Here is a 7,969-nt window from a genome sequence, read left to right as displayed (position 1 = left end):
AAGCATTTGACAAAATTCAGCATTCCTTCTTAATAAAAACCCTCAAAAATGCTGGATAGAAGGAACATACTTAAACATCATGAAAGCAATATATGAAAGGCCCACCACTAGTATCATCCTCAATGGGGAAAAACTGGGAGCTTTCCCTCTGAGATGAGGAACACGAAAGGGATTTCGACTCTCACCGCTGTTGTTTAAGCATAGTGTTGGAAGTGCTAGCATCAGCAATCAAACAACATAAGGAAATTAAAGGCATCAAAATTGGCAAAGATGAAGTCAAGCTTTCACTTTTTGCAGATGACATGATATTATACATGGAAACCCTGAGAGACTCCACCAAAAGTCTGCTAGAACTAATACATGAATTCAGCAACGTCGTAGGATAAAAAATCAATGTACAAAAATCAGTTGTATTCTCATACACTAATAATGAAGCAACAGAAAGACAAATAAAGAAAATGATCCCATTCACAATTGCACCAAGAAGCATAAAATACCTAGGAATAAACCTGACCAAAGATGTAAAAGATCTGCATGCTGAAAACTATAGAAAGCTTATGAAGGATATTGAAGAAGATCTAAAGAAATGGAAAAATATTCCGTGCTCATGGATTGGAAGAATAAATACTGTTAAAATGTCAATACTTCCCAAAGCTATCTACACATTCAATGAAATCCCAACCAAAATTGCACCAGCACTCTTCTTGAAGCTAGAACAAGAAATCCTAAAATTTGTATGGAACCAGAAAAGACCCGAATAGCCAAAGTAATTTTGAAGAAGAAGACCAAAGAGGGAGGCATCACAATCCCAGACTTTAGCCTCTACTTCAAAGCTGTAATCATCACGACAGCATGGTATTGGCACAAAAACAGACACATAGACCAATGGAATAGAATAGTAACTCCAGAATTAGACCCACAAAAGTATGGCCAACTTATCTTTGACAAAGCAGGTAAGAATATCCAATGGAAAAAAGACAGTCTCTTTAACAAATGGTGTTGGGAGACCTGGACAGCAACATGCAGAAGATTGAAACTAGGCTACTTTCTTACACCATTCCAAAAAATAAACTCAAAATGGATGAAGAACCTGAATGTGGGACAGGAATCCATCAAAACCCTAGAGGAGAAAGCAGGAAGAAACTTCTGTGACCTCAGCCGCAACAATTTCTTACTTGGCACATCCCCAAAAACAAGGGAATTAAAAGCAAAAGTGAACTATTGGGACCTCATGAAGATAAAACCTTCTGCACTGCACGGGAAATAATCAACAAAACTAAAAGGCAACCAACGGGATGGGAAAAGATATTTGCAAATGACATATTGGACAAAGGGCTAGTATCCAAAATCTATAAAGAACTCACCAAATGCCACACCTGAAAAACAAATAACCTAGTGAAGAAATGGGCAGAATACATGAATATACACTTCTCTAAGGAAGACACCCAGATGGCCAACAGGCACATGAAAAGATGCTCAACGTCGCTCCTCATCAGGGAAATACAAATCAAAACCACACTCAGATACCCCCTCATGCCAGTCAGAGTGGCCAAAATGAACAAATAAGGAGACTATAGATGCTGGAGAGGTTGTTGAGAAACTGGAACCCTCTTGCACTGTTGGTGGGAATGCAAACTGGTGCAGCTACTCTTGAAAAGAGTGTGGAGGTTCTTCAAAAAATTAAAAATAGACCTACCCTATGATCCAGCAATAGCACTGCTAGGAATTGTCCCAAGGGAGACAGGAGTTCTGATGCATAGGGGCACTTGTACCCCAATGCTTATAGCAGCACTCTCAACAATAGCCAAATTATGGAAAGAGCCTAAATATCCATCAACTGACGAATGGATAAAGAAATTGTGGTTTATATACACAATGGAATACTACGTGGCAATGAGAAAGAAAGAATATGGCCTTTTGTAGCAACATGGATGGAACTGGAGAATGTTATGCTAAGTGAAATAAGCCATACAGAGAAATACAGGTACCATATATTTCCACTCTTATATCGATCCTGAGATATTTCACAGAAGACCATGGGGGAGGGGAAGGAAAAAAAAGTGCGAGTGGGAGGGAGCCAACCCATAAAGGACTGTTACAAACTGAGAACAATCTGAGGGTTGATGGGGGTTGGGGGAGGGTTGGTGATTGGTATTGAGGAGGGCTCCTGTTGGGATGAGCACTGGGTATTTTATGAAAGTCAATTTGACAATAGATTTCATAAAAAAAATAAAAATATTTAAGTAGTGAAGCTATAATGTTGAACAGCTCTCCTAAAAGTAAGACAAAATTATCTCCTTCTTGTCTCTAAGGGGAAGAAAATATTACACATTGTTGGCAAATAAAGAAAAATCAAAAAGTGTGTAACCTAAAAATAAAAGAAAATATTGTATTATAAAATCTAGACAATTAATTGATAAAAAATATACATTGGTTTCTTCTCTGAAGAAAAAGTAAAATAGATTTAAATGGATAAAATATAACAAACAAGACAGCATAAATATCAAACAAGACAGACATTAAATATCATGTGTGGTTGCTAAGAAGTTGATGGGTGGTTGCTTACCTAAGTAAAGGCTAGTTGTCAAAAGAAACTGTGTTAATAAATAAATTTGAGTTGGTTGAATCCAGTCAAGTATTGATGGCCACCAAGAAATGATGTTGGGAGATATATATAATTTGTCTTCACACACTTAAAGATCACTCCCAAATATTTTCCTACCTTTTCTTAACACATTGCCAATTACATATCTACCAAATGAAAACTTATTTAATTCCTGTTTTAATACGTTTATACTTTCTGTCTGCATTCCATAACTAACATTTATTGAATTCATATTACGTGCCAGGCATTGTGCTGGGTGATAGGCCCTATGACCTCCTGGAACAAGTTCAATTAATTTAATGGCCTGTGTGTGATTTGTGCAGTGTTTGAGCTGAAGAAAACCTTAGAGTTTCTCCAGATAAAATTTCTCATTTTACAGAGAACAGTAATGGTGCTCAAAGGGTTAACATAACTTACCCAAGATCTCCCAGATGATAAGGATAAATCCAGGACTAGATTCTAGGCCTCCTCCTCCCCACGTCTGTGTGTTTTCCATCATACTAGACTATAGAATGTACCTTATTTTACTGATTCTAAATCTACCTCTTTAAAGCAATAGTTCTCAAAGTTAAAATGCATAAGAATCATGAAGAAGATGGTTGTTTAAAATGCAAGTTCATGAGCTTCATATCCAGAAATTCTAAACACCCAAGATTTGGGTTTTTTGCTTTTTTTTTTTAACCCTGTGATTTACCCAAGTGATTGTGGATGTAAACAGTCCTCACATCATACTCAGAGAAACTTTTTAAAGTTTCAAGTAATGACAGTACATAGATTCATCATTCTGTGATTTGGTGTTATTAATAATTTTCACAATTTTAAGGACTTTATTGATCTCTATAAGTACTTGTTTCTGCAGATATAAAAATCCTAAACTTTAAGCTCTTTTCTTACATTGAAGACTCCAAACGCTTGAAAGTTTTAGTGTCTTTATCATAAAAGAAAAAGTGACTATCCCATACCTATCATGGCAGTGACCCCAGACTGAGTTGGTTGCTCATGAATCAATACCTGTCAGGTTTTCAGGAAATTAAAAAGGATTCTGTGTTAGAGCAGAATACCTGGTAACTAACACAAACCCTAGAACCATGTCTTGATGACAGTATATACAGGACTCCAAAGGAATATATAGGCCTCTAAGACCACATTGAAATTTTATCTAAAGCAATACACACACACACACACACACACACACACACAGCGCATAACAATAATCCACAAATAGGAGTGGAACTAACTGATGGAGCAGATTCTAGTATAATAATTGGATTACCTAATGCTAGTGAGTGAAATAACTATGAATGAAAATATCATTGAGGTTTGATGTTTCTGTCTCTCTTTATTTCTCTTTATTTCTCTTTATTTCTCTTGGAAGCTATTTTACATCCTCTTTGCATGAACCAAATGCATGGCCCACTAGTGCCTGCTCACCTCCTCTCAAGTATATCTTTTCAGTTTGCTGTACTATACAGCTGGTCTGACTGATTTGGGGTCAGGGAAGAGACCCCCATTAAGTTTCCAGTTTAAGCCTGTTCTCCAACAGGTTTTACACTAATCTCAGTGCTAGACTTTTTATAAGTGCAGGTAATAATACAGTCACACTTTGCTTTCTCATTTGCCATTGTTTCTCATATGATATCTCCCTTAGTAATCTCAAAGTGGAGAAGAGGGTGATTAATGTAGTGGAGTGCAGACATATTTGAATCTCTATAGCACTTTGACCCCAATGTAGCAGGGAAATATTTTAGAACTGAATATTGTTAAACCTCTTTTATGTTTATAAGAGTGACTTGCCCAAGGTCCAAGAGTTAGATGAGAACTATGGAGCAGTAGAGAACCCAGGAGTCTTGCGTTTATTGTCACAAACTTTTTGCAGCAAAAAACTACATGTTAAGCAACTATTTGGGTGACATTACCATTCACACATTTAGTAGTACTTGTGTTTTTTTTTACACTTGCCAGAAACAAAATGGAATCACAAAATACAATGATTAGAAAGTAGACTTTCACACATTCTATTTTAAAGGCTGGAAGGGTTTTAGTATTTTACCAGAATGTAATTTTAAAAATGTGGTGGGCATATATATAATTTTTTAATGTCTTTATCCATTTCTGAGAGAAAGAGTAAGATCATGAGCAGGGAAGGAGCAGAGAGAGAGGGAGACAGAGGATCCGAAGTGGGCCCTGCTCTGAGAGCAGAAAGCCCAATACAGGGCTCAAATTCACAAACCATGATATCATGACCTGAGCTGAAGTCAGATGCCTTACTTACTGAGCCACCCAGGATCCCCAAGCATACATATAATTTTAAGAATGAACACAGCCCTGTGTATTCAATAGTCATTCCAAAACGCTTGTTGATGATGATACCTTATTCAAAAAATAGTAATCTTATAGACAAAATCCACTGGGTCAATTTTGGTGTAGAACCTCAAACTTAAAAAGACTTTCAACAGTTTCAAAAAAAGAATAAAAGACTTTAAACAGTTTCAGATCATTGTTTAAGGCAACAAAGAAATCCTTTCCAATATCACTGGCATTTTTTTCCACCTGCTCCTCCCTTCCCATGATTGTCACTCTAGCTTCACCAAGCTCACTTAGAACTCCTGGCTCCTGCTAAGCTGACATTGCCACCATCTCTCTCCAGCTGCCATCATGATAATCTTCTAGGACCTTATAAGCCATAATGAGATGTTCTCTGATATCTGCAAGATCTGGAGATTGCAGACTGGAAGTGCCTAGAGGTGGAAAAGAAGATGGTCAGTAGAACAGAGGGTAACATTGATGGCTTGCTCACTGGTGAAAATGCCTCCACTGAAGGTCTGGTGTGCAAAAGTACCAAAAGCACAATAATCACTTGTATTGATAATGTCATGATCCATCACTGGCAGGAAACCAGCTTCACAAAGGAAGCCTGCGAGAAGTACATCAAAGATTACATGAAATTAATCAAAGGCAAACTTGAAGAGTAGAGGCCAGAAAGAGTCAAACCTTTTATGGCAGGGGCTTCAGAACAAATCAAGAAAATCCTTGCTTATTTCAAAAACTACCAGTTCTTTATTGGTGAAAACATGAATCCATATGTCATGGTTGCTCTGCTGGACTACAGTGAGGATGGTGTGACCTCATGTATGTATGATTTTCTTTCAGGGAAGTTTAGAAATTAAAAAAAAATGTTAATGAATTTGGCTATTACTTTGGATGTATCACCTGTTGTCCTAACTGCCTACTGCTCTTCATCCACACAGCACTAAGACTTAGAAAAATGGGACTAATGTCATCTTGAGCTCTTCATTTATTTTGACCTTGATTTTATTGGAGTGGAGGCATTGTTTTTAAGAAAAAAATGTCATGTAGGTTGTCTAAAAATAAAATGCGCTTAAACTAAAAATAATTTATCTCTGGCTTATAGTCCTCCAGTTTCAACTTAAACACTTCCAGGGAGAGGGAGATCACTCCTTAACAAGACAATCTATTCCACTGTGACATCCCTTAAGCATTCTAAAGTGCTAAATTCTGACTTCCTGTAATTTCTACCAATTGATCCACATTTTGCACTCTTAAGTGATACAGAGCAATTCTGCTTTTGTATGTGAATCCCTAAAACTACTTGAAGGCAATACACATTGCCTCAATCTCCACCCACACCATCCATAACAAGCATTTTCCTGTGTCAAATATCCCTCCCTGGTTCTTTCCAAAAATTCCACATTTGACTTCATAACCAGACTTAAAGCCAGCCTGGTTACTCTCTTCTAGAAGAATATCTGAGATTGTTCCATCTGGAAGGAAATCATTTCTCAGATGCAGTATCATCAGTCGGAAGTAAATAGAGCTACTAATCGTGTTGCTTTGGATTTCTAAACAATTAAGGGAGCCAGAGTTGCACATTAGACAAGCTAAAACAGTCAAACTATAGCATAGAAGCTTCCACATCTTTTTCTTTATTCCAATTGGCATCCTATTGAAATATGGAGATCTGTGCAACTAATAACTTCCTTAAGAATGATCAAACAGGGTCATTTACTTCCCTTGTAAATCTCTAAATTTCTGGGCAAATAAACCTTCTACATCTGAAATTCTTAAGAACAAGTTAAAAAAAACAAAAAAAAATTCTTTTTCAGAAGGAATTAAGTATGACTTCTCCTATGTCTATGCTATGATGCAACCTGTCATTGATTTCAACTACAGACATATCTTGCTTTATTGCACATGGCTGAATTGCACTTCACAGATATTGAATTTTCTACAAATTAAAGGTTTGTGGCAATCCTGCTTCAAGCAAGGCTATCAGCATCATTTTTCAAACAGCATTTACCCACTTTGCATTTCTGTGTCACATTTTGGTAATTATAATATTTCAAAACTTTCAATATTATTGTATTTGTTATGGTGATCTGTGATTATGAATATTTGGTGTGAATATTATAATTATTTGGGGGCACCACAAACCATGCCCATACAAGGCTGTGAACATAAATGTTATGTGCGTTCTGACTGATCCAACAGCCAACCATTACCTGATCTTTCTCCCTCTCGTTGGGCCCCCCTATTCTCTGAGACACAACAATATTGAAATTAGGCCATTTAGTAACCATACAGTGGCCTCTAAGTGTTCACGTGAAAGGAAGAGTTACACCTATCTCACTTTAAACCAAAAGCTAGAAATGATTAACCTTAGAAAGGAAGGCATGTAAAAAGATATGATAGGAAAAAACCTAGGCCTCTTGCACCAGTTATCCAAGATGTGAATGCAAGGGGAAAGTACTTGAAGAAAATTAAGAGCACTATTCCAGTGAACACACAAATGATAAGAAAGTGATGGGGCGCCTGGGTGGCGCAGTCGGTTAAGCGTCCGACTTCAGCCAGGTCACGATCTCGCACTCCGTGAGTTCGAGCCCCGCGTCAGGCTCAGGGCTGATGGCTCAGAGCCTGGAGCCTGTTTCTGATTCTGTGTCTCCCTCTCTCTCTGCCCCTCCCCCGTTCATGCTCTGTCTCTCTCTGTCCCAAAAATAAATAAACGTTGAAAAAATAAAAAATAAAAAAAATAAAAAAGAAAGTGAAACAGCCTTGTTGCTAATATGGAAAAAGTTTTAGTGGTATGGATAAACAATTAAACCAGTCATAACATTCCCTTAAGCCAAAGCCTAATCCAGAGCATAAACCTAATTCTCTTCAATTCTATGATGTTTGAAGCTAGAAGAGATTGCTTCATGTTGTTTAAGGAAAAAGCTGTCTCTGTAACATAAAAGTACAAAGTGAAGCAACAAGTGTTGATGTAGAAGATTCAGCAAGTTATCCAATAGATCTAGCTAAGGTAATTAATGAAGGTGGCTAAACAACAAAACAGATTTTCAATATAGA

General features: G+C 37.2%; 1 pseudogene; it reads left to right on the top strand.

Annotated features, from left to right (window-relative positions):
* The first annotated feature begins 5,260 nt into the window (after window positions 1–5,260).
* LOC125156991 (translationally-controlled tumor protein-like) overlaps window positions 5,261–7,969 on the top strand; it is a 29,011-nt pseudogene continuing 26,302 nt past the window's right edge.

Source organism: Prionailurus viverrinus, chromosome X (assembly GCF_022837055.1).
Source record: "Prionailurus viverrinus isolate Anna chromosome X, UM_Priviv_1.0, whole genome shotgun sequence".
Classification (NCBI taxonomy): domain Eukaryota; kingdom Metazoa; phylum Chordata; class Mammalia; order Carnivora; family Felidae; genus Prionailurus; species Prionailurus viverrinus.
This window is presented reverse-complemented; position numbering and strand designations above follow the sequence as displayed.